Source organism: Corvus moneduloides, chromosome 14, assembly GCF_009650955.1.
Source record: "Corvus moneduloides isolate bCorMon1 chromosome 14, bCorMon1.pri, whole genome shotgun sequence".
Taxonomy (NCBI): Eukaryota; Metazoa; Chordata; class Aves; order Passeriformes; family Corvidae; genus Corvus; species Corvus moneduloides.
In genome coordinates this window covers 17,015,309-17,028,537 of record NC_045489.1, presented here as the reverse complement: position 1 = coordinate 17,028,537, position 13,229 = coordinate 17,015,309, and the positions used below count along the sequence as shown (strand labels likewise).

The window sequence follows — 13,229 nt, the reverse complement described above, 5'->3', positions numbered from 1 at the left end:
CTGGGATGAGCACTGAGATCATAGAGTCAGGAGGCAGCAATTGTGACTGCAATTTCTGTAAAAGCTTAGAGCCAGGAAACTATATCCAACTTCTGTACAGAGCAAATGAGTTGCTTGAAGCTCTGATAAAGAATAGAATGGGAAGATGTGGCAAGTCATATGATGGAAGTCAGTCATATTTTCAAAGGAGGAATTCGTGGTTTGCAAATCTATTATTCCTTCTTGAGTACGTTAGCCAGCTAATAGTGTACTTGAATTCCCCAATTCCATGGTAACCTAACTCCCAGCCCTTGCTTCTCAATCTATTTGTAAGAAATGCACACAAGCCTCCTTTCATGCATTGATAATGTAGTTTCCTTAAGAGGTTTTGTTTATTTTTTTTCCCCGCCAAGACTGGGAGGGTGGTTACCATGGAGTTACCTATGGACGGGCGGGCAGACAATCCCATGCCTTTGGAAAAGGGCATGAGGAGTATGGTGACAAGGTTTGCACATCATATATGATGTCTAAAGGTAATTAACAAAAAAGCTAATGAAGCACTGCAGAAAGGTTTCATGACGTTTAGCGATGACAACATGGCAAGCGGCATTCAAGGAGAAGTGCCACAGGCAGAGGGGCTTGCAGGGCAGGCCAGTGGCGGCCCGAAACTGGCGGCTGCTCGGGGAAGGAGCCCCTGCCGCGGCAGGCGGGCGCCCGGGCAGGCTGGGGGAGGCACCCGGCTGCCGGGAAGGGGCGCGGGAGGTGCGGGGGTTTGCGGTGCCTGCCCGCCGGGCCGCCTCCAACGCCGCGGGGCTGGAGCGAGGACACCCGGCGGGAGACACGGCAGAGATGCTGCGGCTGGGGACGGGGCGCGAGGAGGTGGGCGAGGGGCTCCTCCGATGACCGCTGCCGAAATCCCGGCCCTCCGGTAGCCACCGAGAGCGCCCGTCCGTGCGCACCCCGCAGGGACTCGGGGGAGATGCCCGCCGGTCCCGGGCGGGGCGGGCGGGGGCGGGAGGGCTCCGCAGCCCCCGGCCAGGGGGGGTCCGCCCGCCTCCGCCCGCCCCGCGTCCCGCCCCGCCCCGCCGAGCCGCCGCCCGCCCTCGCCCCGCAGAGCCGCGCACCGCGCTCGCCGCCGCCGCGGGCACGGGAGCAGCGGGCCGGGCCGGGCCGGGCCGGCATGGCGGGGGCGGGCGCTGCGGGGCGGCGGCAGCAGCGGCGGCGGGCCCCGTCCGAGCGCTGAGGGCGGCGGGCCATGGGGGCGGCGGCGGCGGGGGGCTGCGGGAGCCCTGCCCTGCCCGCCCGCCGCGCCGCCCGCCTCACCCGCGGGGCTTCCTGAGGGAGCGGCGGCGGCGGAGCCCAGGTGAGCCCTTGCCGGGGGCGAGCGCTGCCCGCCGCGGTGCCGCGGGCTCGGGGCGGGGACACCCGTCGGTCCTGCGCGCCGCACGGGGAGTTTCGCCGGCTGCCCCGGGATGCTCCGGCGGGACCAAGGGGACTGCGAGAGGCGGGCGCCTGCCGCCCCCTCCCCGGCGCCTCCTCGCGTCCCGGTGCCCGGCCGCTCCGCTTCTCCCGCGGCGTGTTACAAGGGATGCCCAGCTCCCCGGGCGCGGGGTGCCCAGAAAGCCATCGCTGGCGTGGAGGAGCTGGAGCAGAGCTCTGTCTCGTCCTCCGCTGGGAGCTCAGCACGCAGGGTCAGCTGGAGATGTGCCTGTGGCCTTCTGCTGGTGCCGGGGTGGTGATGGGGTACCCCGTTCCTGGCCGTGCCGCTGCCCCGTCTCCCTGTCGCTGTCTCGGTAGCGGTGCATCCGCGGGAGGTACGCGCCGAGATGCACGGGAGGAGGAATCTGGCTGGAGCGGCTCGCGTGATCTGGGTCGGATCGGTGCGGCTGAGCACCGCACGCACTTGAGATGGCTTTCCCAATCGCGGGGCCCTGGGCAGGGCAAGGCTGAGCAGAGAAAGTGGGGCTCGGGGCAGGGAGCTCTGCCACTTCCCCCTCAGGTCACCTTGGCATGCTCCTGGGTGACAATGTTCTTGCTACTAGTCTGGTATCATGGCAGTTGCCATCATGAAGCGTGCCTGATTGAGCTGAAAGAACAGAGACGAAGGCACTTGGCTTCTGGCTTGAGGCTTGTTTGGGTTTGGTTTTTTTCCCTCATTTTCCTATTTTAGAGCAATTTGGATGGGATGAGTTTTCCTCCTTGTCGGCAGCAGTACTGGTAGAGGGACGTGGCTTGCTTTTGAGGAAGTGCAGTTTGAAAACATTCTCACCTTTCTCTTCTATGATGACAACCAGTGGGCTGTGTGCCACCTTCAGCCTTCCAGTGCCTCAGTTTCCCCATGTCTACAATGGAAAGGTCGACGAGAGAAAAGCTGGTTTGCACCAGGGTGGGCTGGGTTGTGTGTTCTGGTGTGTGAGAACCTCTGCTGGCATGAGATTGCCTGGAGGGCAGAGTGGTTCTGGGTCAAGCCCAAGGGAGGCTGAGCCCATGGCCCCTCTTTGGGAGGAGGAAGGTGCTGAGTGCAGGGGAGGGCTGGCACTGCCTCTGATCTGGGCACAGACCCTGGCAGGATGCTCCCCAAGTTTAGCAGCCCTCCATACCCATCCGTGAGCTGCTGGCATCCATGTCGTCCTGCAGTGAGGAGTTCATGCTGCACCTGAGCAGCAAGAAAAACAGCATCCTTTTTTTATTTTTCATAACAAGTTGGGGTTTTTTTGGCTCCCACATCCCCTGTGGTCATTTCCTGCCCAGGCAGTGCCCTGTCCCTGTGCCTTAGAGCACCAGCGTGTGGCTGAGCCTCCAGCCTCCTGCTCTCTGAGGACCCCCATGATGCTGAACTTTCTCTGGCGTTTGCTGCCATGCTGCTGTCTCCTTCCACTGTGGCTGTCACCTCACAGCCACCAGGACAGCGGGGACCAGCCATTGCTCGTGTGTGTAAACAGCTTCTGGCTGGAGCCGGGCTGTGACAGTGCAGGGCTGTGGAGTGGTGGGAGCATCGAGGAGTGCCTGGTGCTGAGAGCAGCTGAGCTCCTCAGGCTCTGTGATGCTGCTGCAGGAGCCCGTGGGGGAAATCAGCCCCTTGGGACTCCCTGGCATGGGTTGATACCGTGGCTGCTCTCCTGGTTTGACAGTTCAAGGTGCCAGCTGGCCACTGGATTGGCATGGCAACAGCCACTGTGCTGCAGCTCCACTTGCAAGCCACAACTTCAGCATTGCTGCAAGACCGACCCATGGTGGGGGGCACAGGGCACTGCTGGTTGAGTGCTCCGCCACGGATAGCACTGAGCCACCAGCATCCCACAGCTGGAGCATGTCTGCCCCTTCCCAGGGCTTCAGCACTGCTGGCACCGAGGGCTGTCCCTGCCAGCTGACAAGCTGCTGTGGCTTGTCCTGGTGTGAAGTCCCCAATCCTGTCCCCGGGGACCAGTGCTGCTGGCTGCCCAGCAGCTCACTCGGCTGCCCAGGAAGCTTGATCAGCTCAAGGGAATTGAGATCACTTGTTGAGGATGGACCCGTGGAGCAGACACAAACCCACGTCCTCTTTGCACAGGGGCAGGTATGGGGAGCACAGTGGGGATGCAACTGAAGTGGGCTCAGGCCTGGTGCCTCTCTGTAAGCCAAGGGGTGCAGTGCTGGGGATAAGGCTGCAGAAGGGAAGAGGTGCCACAACATGTACTAGGGAGCACAAGGGACCTGTTGGCCTCAATCTTCCTAAGGCAGGAGGGCAGCCACATGCTTACAGTTAACAGCAGTGAGCCTTGGAGCTCATTTCTGCCTTAGAGCAGGCCGGTTGGAGCTTTGAACTGGAACTGAAAAGCGCAGAGCCCTGTCTAGCACAGGAAAAGTCCTCGAGTGGGAAGAAGTCAGGAGAGAAGATGCTGTTTGCACCAGCCACCTTCATGTTCACCACCTGAGCTCCTGGGAGCTGACCTGCAATGCTGGGGCTGAGTAGAGCTCCGGGACTTGCCCGTGGATCTGCAGAGCTGGGATTTTACCTCCAGTCACAGCCCCAGGATAGCAGGAAGATGTTTTTATCGTTTGCTTGGTGGCTGCACCCTGACACTGAAGGACAAATCCTCAAGTCCTCAGCTTTGCCTTAGCACTGGTCCTTCCTCCATCACACTGAAATCAGTAGCGAGCCTCTCTCCTGATTCATACCCATGAGTTCTGTGTCCTTTTCCAGGGAAGCTCCAGCACTCAGGCTCCATGGTTTTATAGTGAAAAAAAGATAAAGATATCTTTTAGATAAAGATCAAGTTGGGTGCTGCCTTGAGGAGCATCCAGACTGGCTGGAACAAGGCTGAGATCATGGGCTGAGAACGGGTCCCCACGTCATCACTGGGGCAGCAAGGCTGCTCCCATCTCTCGCACCGTGGGGCAGAAACAGCCCACATCTCCCAGGGCTGAGATGCTTTTCGATGCCATCCTCCTCTCCCAGGACATCCCTGGGTGATGTCTTGGAGCCTGCAAAGGGAAGAGGGTGATGAGCTGATGTAACGGGGCCTTTGGCTCCCTGACAGAGCAGGGCTTGTTTGGGTGTGCTCCTCCCCACTCACAGCACCGATGGGTTGCTCCAGCTTTGAAAGTAGGGGACAGAGACATGGATCCACATCAGCCAGGGAGAAGCACTTTGGAATGTGCAAGGAAAAATGGCACCATCAAGCCGTGCAGCTCATCTAAGTGGTGGCTTTGGGGGCTGGAAGCTGCCTCTGGCTTGTTGAAGGACACACCTTTTTCCACTTGATCCACCTAAAACAGAGTTTTTCTTCTTCTGTGGCTCCTTCTGGGGGTGTGTTCAGCTCCATGCACCTTGGAGGGCTGGAAATCTCTGATCTGGCTGAATTTTAATCCTTGTAAGGGGTGGCTGTCCCCCACAGGGAAGAGAGGGATGGCTGCTTCACAGCCTTCTCCTGTGAGGCTGAGTGAGCTCTGCTCATCCTCTGCTCTCACCTGTTATGGTGGGACTTGTCTTCCCTGAAAATGGAGAGCCAGGAGAGGGCTGGGGAAGGCCCTACATGTACCTGAGCAGAGACTTCTGCAGCCAGGACAGGGACATGATGGCCAGGAGCCATCTCTGAGGACTTGGCAGTCAAGAAGCTCTTTCATGCCACTTGAAGTGATGACCAGAACACCATGGCTGGGTGCAGGATGGTTGAAGAGCCTCAAACCTGGTTCAGCCACAGCCAGACTGAGGGAGCGCCATGCCCAGTTTTAATTTCTGCTCAGTACTGCGAGTGCTCACACGCATTCACAGATGGGCCTTTTGTCTCCCAGGAGTGCACAGATCCTCCACTGTGTAAAATTCACTGTGCTTCTGCCATGCCATACCTCCATCCCTGACCCCCCCATCCCTGCCTGCACAGCCTGAGCACGCACACGGATGCCTGGTGATGTTGGGAACGCTTCCGAGCTCCCTCGCCATTCTCCCTCTCTTTTAAATTAAGCAGGAGCTGGGCTCAACAGCCAGTCAATAGCAAGACTTACCTCTTAAATAGCATTATTGATTGCCCAGGAAGCCTGGTTTTGTATCAATAGATACATACACACACACAGGCGAGTCTTGTGCCAGGTGCTGGTGGTGAATGGCACAGAGGAACGTGCAGAGATGGCTTGTTGCAGGTGGGGACACACGTGTGTCTCCATGTGAGGCAGATGCAGCTCTCCACTGGAGAGCAAGGTGAGGCACCCTGGGGTCTTTGATTATGGGCCTTTCACATCTGACCAGCACTACTGTGCTGCCTTGACCACACTTGAACATGTGTCCCTTTCTTCCTAACACGTGACACTGATGCAGGACCTCTGCCAGCTTGCTTTGCCTCTGCGTTTGCTGGGAGGCCTCTGCACTCTGCCTTCGGAGAAGATGTGCAGATGTCTGCCCACAAATTGCGTGGTCTCCTCAAAGGTCACTGACCCTGCAGGGATTCTTCACGTGGGAGACTTGGGATAGATGTGCAAAACTCAGTCTGCTGTAGACTGTTTGGAGAGGAGGATGGATGAGACAGGCTGGACCCGTCCTGCCAGGGAGGGCCTTGCCTTGTGTCCTTGTGTCTGGTGGTGCAGGCTGTGAGCTGACACATGTGGGGACTGTGGTGGGACCTGGCTGAGCTCCAAGCAGGTGGAGCCATGGGAGTGTGGCAGGGAGGACAGCTCACTGCCATGCCTGCTCGGGAAAGGCAAAGTGTGCTGCTGCTCTCGAGCTGTCTCCCTCCAGGTAATGGGCAGTGGGTGCAGGAGAGCTCCCATGGGCTGTGGGGCTTCACTGGCTTCATCCCCTCAGGACTCAGAGTGGCTCTTGTCCCTCGGAGGTGGCAGGGTGCTTGCAGTAGCCAGGTTGTGGCTCGCTGCTCAAAGCTTGAGTTGCCAAGGCACTGCACGTGCCTCCATAGCGTGGAGCCAGCCCCTCATGTGGGGAGAGACAAGAGAGAGCCAGGGGCTGGAGCTGAGTGTGAACAGAGCTGTGTCCCTCCTTTTGTGCAGCACACTACTCTCCCTGGAGCGGCTCGGTGTGCTGGGAGCCCTGGCTGCTCTGTCCTCCAGGGTCGTGGAGCTCAGCCAAGGTGCAGTGATGCTCGTGAGAGGAATTGCAAAACCTCCTGCCAGGTTTGCTGTAGCAAAGTTTGGGCTGTGGCAGTTTTGCATTGGTGCTGCAGAGCCCCGTTGCCCAGCCTTGCCCGGGGCTGCCACAGCAGCCAGCCTTGCTTGCCTGGCCACGTGTGCTAACTCACACTCACTCTGTGACAGAGCACGGCCCCATGTCCCATACCTGGCGTCCAGCCTTGCTTTGGACCGTGCTTCCTGATGCTCTGCTCTCTCCTGGGATTAGCTAAGGCCGAGGAAAGCATCAGCTGCATTGTCACAGGCAGCTGAAACAGCTCAGATGATCCGTGGGGTCGGCTCGCCGAAGCCTGGCAGGCAGGGACTTGTAAGACCTTTGTGTGTGTCAGTGTTGAGCTGATCAGTGGGCACGGGAAGTTCTTGGGTGTCACTGCTGTGTGTCCATGCATATAAATGTGTGTGTATATGTAGCAGTCTGAGATCTTGCTCCTGTTTGGACCCTCTCAGTGTTTTTCTAGACAATGCCTGCCCGCAGCGAGCGCCGGTTGCTTGATCTTAGCCAGCCAATCTATGCAGGGATCTCGGGAAAGAACAGTTGGGGTTTTATGAAGCTGGCATAATTTACAGCTAAAATAGCACACCAGATATATGTCCAATCTAATCTCCTTTGTAATCTTGTTTTCATTTAAGCCTCCAGGGTGGTGATGGGGGGAGTAAGGCAAGCAAACTGCGAAGGGAGTTTATTACCCGTGCCAGGGAGATTTGCGTGATGCTCTCTACCAAGTGACCTCAATTTGCAGAGGTTAAAGCTGGCTGTGGTGGTCCGTGGCTTGGAGGGGTGTCTCCTGCCTGTGCTGGGGGCACTGAATGCAAATCCTTCTGCAGATGGCTGTGGGTGTGTTCAGGACCATGCACACTGTGAAGCCATCCCAGTGCCTGCTCCCGTGACCAGGCAGGAAGAGCGATGCGATGCATCCATGTCACCCTGACCAGCTCCACAGGAAAAGGAATGAAATTATCTCTCTGCTGCTGCCTTTGCGGGTTGCATTTCTCTTTAGTTTTCAAACCACATATTGTCCCAGATCTCCTGCCAATAGCAGGGAGCAAACTGATAATGCAGCTGCTATTAATAAAGCAGCATCGTTACATATTCATATCAATCAGACTTCTAATTCCACAATATTTTTTCAAGAAGAAAAGGCAGTGCTTCACTGGGGCGATGGAGGAAGCTGTCAGGTGGGATGGTGTTGGAGATGCCTTTCAGCAGCACTGGCAGAACCTGCTCCCCTCACATTTTTTCTCTTGGGGATTCCTTTACTGAGCTGGCCCTGGGGTTCTCATCCACCTCCCCTTCAGCTTTCCTTCTCCCTGGGAGTGCTGAGCTAAAAGGTGGGATCCCCAAGGCAGTTCCAGAATCCCTGGAGCACTGTCACTGTGGGGAAACACGAGCGGTGCGAGACGGAGAAGCGCTGAATTCCAGCGGCTGGATTTGGCAGGAGAGGCTCCATGCTCTTCTCCATTTTATATAGAAATTTTCGCATATTATGCAAATTTCAAAGCAAAGTATGGAAAATCTGGGTATAAATCTGGGATGTATGTATGTTTGTACAGCCATTAGAGAGGGAAGTATACCACAGAATCCTGGCCGATGGATAAATAGACTCACACTGCCATTCCTGCAGTAAAATATGCTTTTTGTCATTGCTATAGTATAAAAAAAAGTACAGTCTCCAAAACTGTAGCAGCACTTTATGGTATGCTATAAATTGGAAGAGATACCTGATTATTCGTAGAGTATTATGGAGGTCTCAGTGACTTCACCATTAAGCCCACACCAATACTTTGACCGTAAAGCAAAATCCTCTCTCTCACTCCTTTATGATTGAATTCAACATCCAGATTTGGCCAAATAAATCTTGTGAGGCTGAGCACGTTTTTTCATGAATGTTGTTCTGGAAACTCGCCCTTACCCTCGGGCTGGGAACGTTTTGAAGCCTTAGCTGTGGGATCTCCAAGTCCTAAACCAAGCCTCGCAGCCCTCGAGCCTTTCTGAGCTCTCTCATCCCTGGCGCGTGTCAAAGCTGCTCCCAGCTCATCCCTGCTTCCTCTGGCTCCTGGCACATGCCAGGGAAGGGAGCGTGGCTGTTCCACCAGGTTCCGTGGTGGCAGCCCTGCGAAGAGGGCTGGCATTGAGCCCTCCCGGCGGCAGCTGCCGGTCGCTGCAGCAAACAGTTTCCAAGCAACTCAGAGGCTGCCGGTCTGAAAAGACTCCTGCTAGAGGCTTGTAATATTAATGGGAGTTATGGAAAGGAGGAAAGCTAAGAGATGTGGGAAGGGCAGCCGGTGTGGTGTCCCCAATATCCTCCTGCCGTCAGTGATGCTGCGATGGGATGCAGGGCACTGCTGTCCTGCCAGTTCTTCAGCTGGTTGCTGGGGCAGATGTGGAGGAGGCAAAAGGTGCAGTCCCTGTCCCAAAGAGCTTGTGTCTCAAGCCTCCATCCAGCTTTGGCACCTTCTCTGAGCAGATCTGTTCCCCAGCATTGCTCGGCTGTGCCACAGCCTGCGGCGAGTGCTCTGCTCATCTGGCCTGGGGAGATGGGTGGTGTGTGGGCAGCTGAGGGGTTCAGGTGCAGAAAGCTGTGTGGTCATAGGAGGAGGCAAGCAGGATGTCTGCCTTCATCCCCATCAGCAAAAGCATGGAGAGGAGTGCAGGGACAGCTCCCTGCAGCCAGCTGATGTCAGGGAAGAGGCCATCAGGGCTCCTGCCGAGGTTTCTGGACTCTCAGAAACCTGAGCCCAAGGGAGGAGAGACACCATGGCAGGGCTCATCAGGATTTGAGCTTTGACACCCAGAGCTAAGCCCTTTCCTTGGCAGAGTGAGTGTGTCTGGAGTGTGACAGACAGCTGGGAACAAGTCCACTGTGTCCACGCTGGAGGCTGGACCTCCAGCCACCAGACAGGTCTGCACAGTCCTCCAGAAGCAGTCTCTGGTGTGCAGCTGTGCAGTGGCAGCGTGCAGGAGCAGTGTCCTGCTCTCACAGCACCAGCCATGCTGAGTGGATCTGCCACCTGGGTAAGGTTCTGTGTTAAGATAAAGGCTTGGCAACTCCTTGGATTCATCCTTACGTTTGGATGCAGGGGTTGTCACAGCAGCAGGGCTGGGATTTTGGGGGGAAGGAAGGTGGTGGAGCAGCCTGTGGGGTGTTGGATGGGAGAGAGGAGAGACCAGGCTGTCCCACGTGGTCACTTGGTCCCCAGCACAGTGTAGCAGTGGAGGCCAGGCTTGTTCCATGCGAAGTGGGTAGAAAGTGAGGTTAGTCCTGTTGGTTGGGCAAGCCCCTTGCCCCTATCAGAGCACGGGATGCTTGATTTTGGGGAGGAGTAGGAGATTAGAGCTAACTGGGAGAAGTCAGGAGTTGTGTTGGTAGCAGGCAGGATTACTGGTGTCACAGGGGAGCTGCGAAGTGCCTGTGCTGTTTGCTGTGGTTCTACAAGCAGGAGGCATCTGGCTTTTCTTACTTTGTCTGTGAATTTAACTTTCTGTCTCTCCTGAGGTAGTGTGAGCTCAGGATGGGAAGGGAGATAAGGAGGAATTGTTTTTTTGCTGAGCAACAGCAAATCCAACACATATATCGTTGTGAGCAATTACTGGCCTTGCAGGAGTGCAGAGGCCATGAACAGCTTTCTGTGGAAGAGAAGAGCTGCCTGGGCAGCCGGGCAGGGGCTTGGGGGTACCTGGGGAGGAGATCCATCTCTCCCTGTACATGGGAATAAACTCCTGGATGTACCATTGGGGCACTTAAATCCAGAGATGGATTTCAAGAGAAAACAGCTGTCATGGTCCAAATGGGTGAAGTCCTGGTCCTCAGGCAGGCATTTCACCCTGGAAATGGAAAACAGGTGACTTGGCAGCTCTTCTGTGTTCTGGTTTGGGCTGAGCTCTCACCTGCTACCAGAGCCCCCAGGATGGCCATCTACACAGGGCACATAACTCCTGGGCAAGTGATGCCACCAGACTGTATTTGATACTGCCTATGTGTGCCAGAGCTGCACAAGGCTGTTTGCAAACAGGCTGAGCTGGGAAGGTGCCCAAAGAAGGGTTGTGCCAAGAGGAGGGAGGACAGGGTCATCCTGCAGGACTGGGAGGATGCAGGGTTGCCTTGCAGCACAGGATCCCACGTGCTGGGACAGCCAGGCCGTCAGGAGAAGATGGGCTGTCTGTCTGCTGCAGTCCAGCATCTCCTCTGGTGCTCCAGCAGGGCAAAACATGGGTCCCCACCTGCCCTGGAATACTGGATATAAGTGCTGGGTGTCACCTCCCACCGGTGGGTGACCAGTGGCAGGGTGCTGCCCATGGAGACACTCTCCCTGGGGACTGGCTCCTGCCACAGGCTGCAGGAGGGGCTGCTGGGACAGCACAGCAGTGCCTGTGCTATCATAAATCTGCCTGGCATCAGCGCAGAGAGCATTCCCGCTGACTTACGGCCTCTCTGCTCCACGAGGATAGGAAGCGGCGTCGCACGGCTGGCTCTGCTGGCATTTACTGCGTCACGAGTTCTCCTTCCTCCCCGTGCGACGTCAGCGAGACACGGAGAGCGGCTGCTAAGGGCAGGGATGGTGTGCTGGCAGCTCAGACCCCTGTGAGGGGCAGGTGGCTCCAGCAGCATGGTGAGAAGCAGCTGTTCCCACACCGGGAAGCACTGTGGTTATGGTTATCAGCTGCCACTCTTACCCCCGCCTTGCGCTGAGGAAAAGGTGGAGGCCAGGTGTGAAATGGTGCCACCCCTGCTGTGCTGCCTGATGGCTCTGGTCTCGTGTGTGCTACCCTCCACCCTTCCAAGTCACTGCTTGATCCTTCCAAAGCTGCCTTGCATGCTGGGGTCCTCTGCCACCACCAAGGATGGCACCACGCTTGTGGCCTGCTCTGCTCTCAGCCGTGGGGCAGCCACGTTCACCCCTGTGGCTCTGGCACCAGCTGTGCAGTCCACTCAAGGCCTTGGGGCTGCAAAACTGACCCATCATGGCAGTGGATAAGGCTGGGAGAAGCCCAGAGCAGCAGAGCACAGCCAGGGCTGTGCAGAGTGGCACCCTGAGCCCTGCTCCTCTCAAGCCAGTGATGCCAGGCCTGGGGAATGCTGTTGTCCCCATCCCAGGGAGGATGTGCTGAGGCAGGACAGTTGCTGCCTGTTGAAATGACACTCAGGGGGTTCCCCTTGAGCCCTACCCTAACCAGCCTTGTGGCTGCTGCTGTCCCAACCCATTCTGAGTGTTCTACAGAGGTTTTTGCCCCCAGTGCCATTCTCTGTTGTTGCCTCTCTCCACACTTCTGCTCCACACAAAGCCAGCTCTGGGAAGCCTGACCTGTCCCACCCCAGTGCAGTGAGTGTGGGGCACTGGGAAGCAGTGGGATACCCTGCTCTGTTCTTTGCAGCACCTCAACCTCTTCTCTGCGCTCTGGGTCGCATTGGCCAAGTGCCTTCTGCTTCTGTGCCTCAGTTTCCTCGTTCTTGCAAGGGCAGTGATAGTAATGTTTCTGAAGTGCTTTGGGAGGAAAGGGAAATGCCATGCCCCATCTCTGTCCCTGGTGTGATGGTCACCAGGCTGTGGTGGTCTCCTAAAGCCCCTTTGTCCAGGGAGGTCCCTCTCCACCTCTCAGCATTTTAAATAGACGTGATGCAGCTCTTGGCTAAACAAATTTTCTCCACAGCTCTTTTCTTTCCTACTCAGAATTCAGGGAACATCATTTTGGTAACCAAGGTATTTGCATAATCAGTATTTTGTGGTAATTGCTCCCTTTCAGAAGAGGTGCTTATCATCCCATCGGGTTTTGAGGAGCTTGTGCTATCTTTGAGGCCAGGCAGGGAGGTGGTTTCCAAAGGGGAATGGCTGGGCTGCTCCCCTGTGGTTTGGGGGATGCCTCCCCCAGGATGAGGAGGATCAGAAGAGTCTTTTGCCTCTGGGCTTCTGCACCATCAGCGATCTGCTGCAAGTCCCTTCCTCCCCCTGTGCCTCAGTTTCCCCTTAGTCCCAAAGTCTCTGAGCTGGGAGGGAGGAGCTGCCTCAGTGCAGTGGGACACAGGGTCTCCATCTCTGCAGGAGCTGCCTTCCCAGGGCTGCTCCTTCTCTCCCTGATTGCATGGCATGGAAAAGCAGCCTTTGGGAATGCTTTGCAGTGCTTTAGCAGCTACCAGCCCGGTGGAGCAGGGTGGGAGGCGTGGGGCTGTCATCCAGCTGCAGGAGATGCCGCTCCGTGGGGAGACCCTGGCTCTGTGCCCCGTGTCACTGTCACTGCAGCTCTCGGGGGGCGAGTGGTAGCCAGTGCCTGGCGTGCCAGCAAGCCACCCTCGCCCGCCCGGCAGCATGACTCACTCCCTGAGTGGCAGCTCCCACTCGGCAGCGTTTCCAAGGAACCCAGGAGATGTCTCCCCATGGCAGCGGCTGGAATGGGGACCCCGGGACCCCGACCTCGGGGCTGGGCAGGGTGTGCGGTCCCTCCCTGCCCAGGAGAGCCGGGAAGCAGCCTGCACTGGAACAAAAAGCAGCAAAGCCTGGTGTTTCCCAGCACTGGCAAAGGCTGGAAAGGCCGTGAGGAGGGCGGCTGCTAGCCGGCTGGGATGTGGCAGCGAGCAAGGGAAATGCCCAGCTCTGAGGGCTCAGCCATCCCCAGCCCTGGAGGAGAGGCAGGCAGCCAGCTC

At 57.2% G+C, this 13,229-nt stretch overlaps 1 protein-coding gene across 2 annotated transcripts in view; it reads left to right on the top strand.

The window, feature by feature from the left end:
• The first annotated feature begins 1,259 nt into the window (after window positions 1-1,259).
• Window positions 1,260-13,229, top strand: part of FRMPD3 (FERM and PDZ domain containing 3) — a 56,486-nt gene continuing 44,516 nt past the window's right edge. For both annotated transcript variants that reach the window (XM_032124118.1, XM_032124117.1), the window contains exon 1: window positions 1,260-1,342. The gene's annotated coding sequence lies outside the window, so the exon portion shown is untranslated. The remainder of the gene's footprint in view (window positions 1,343-13,229) is intronic.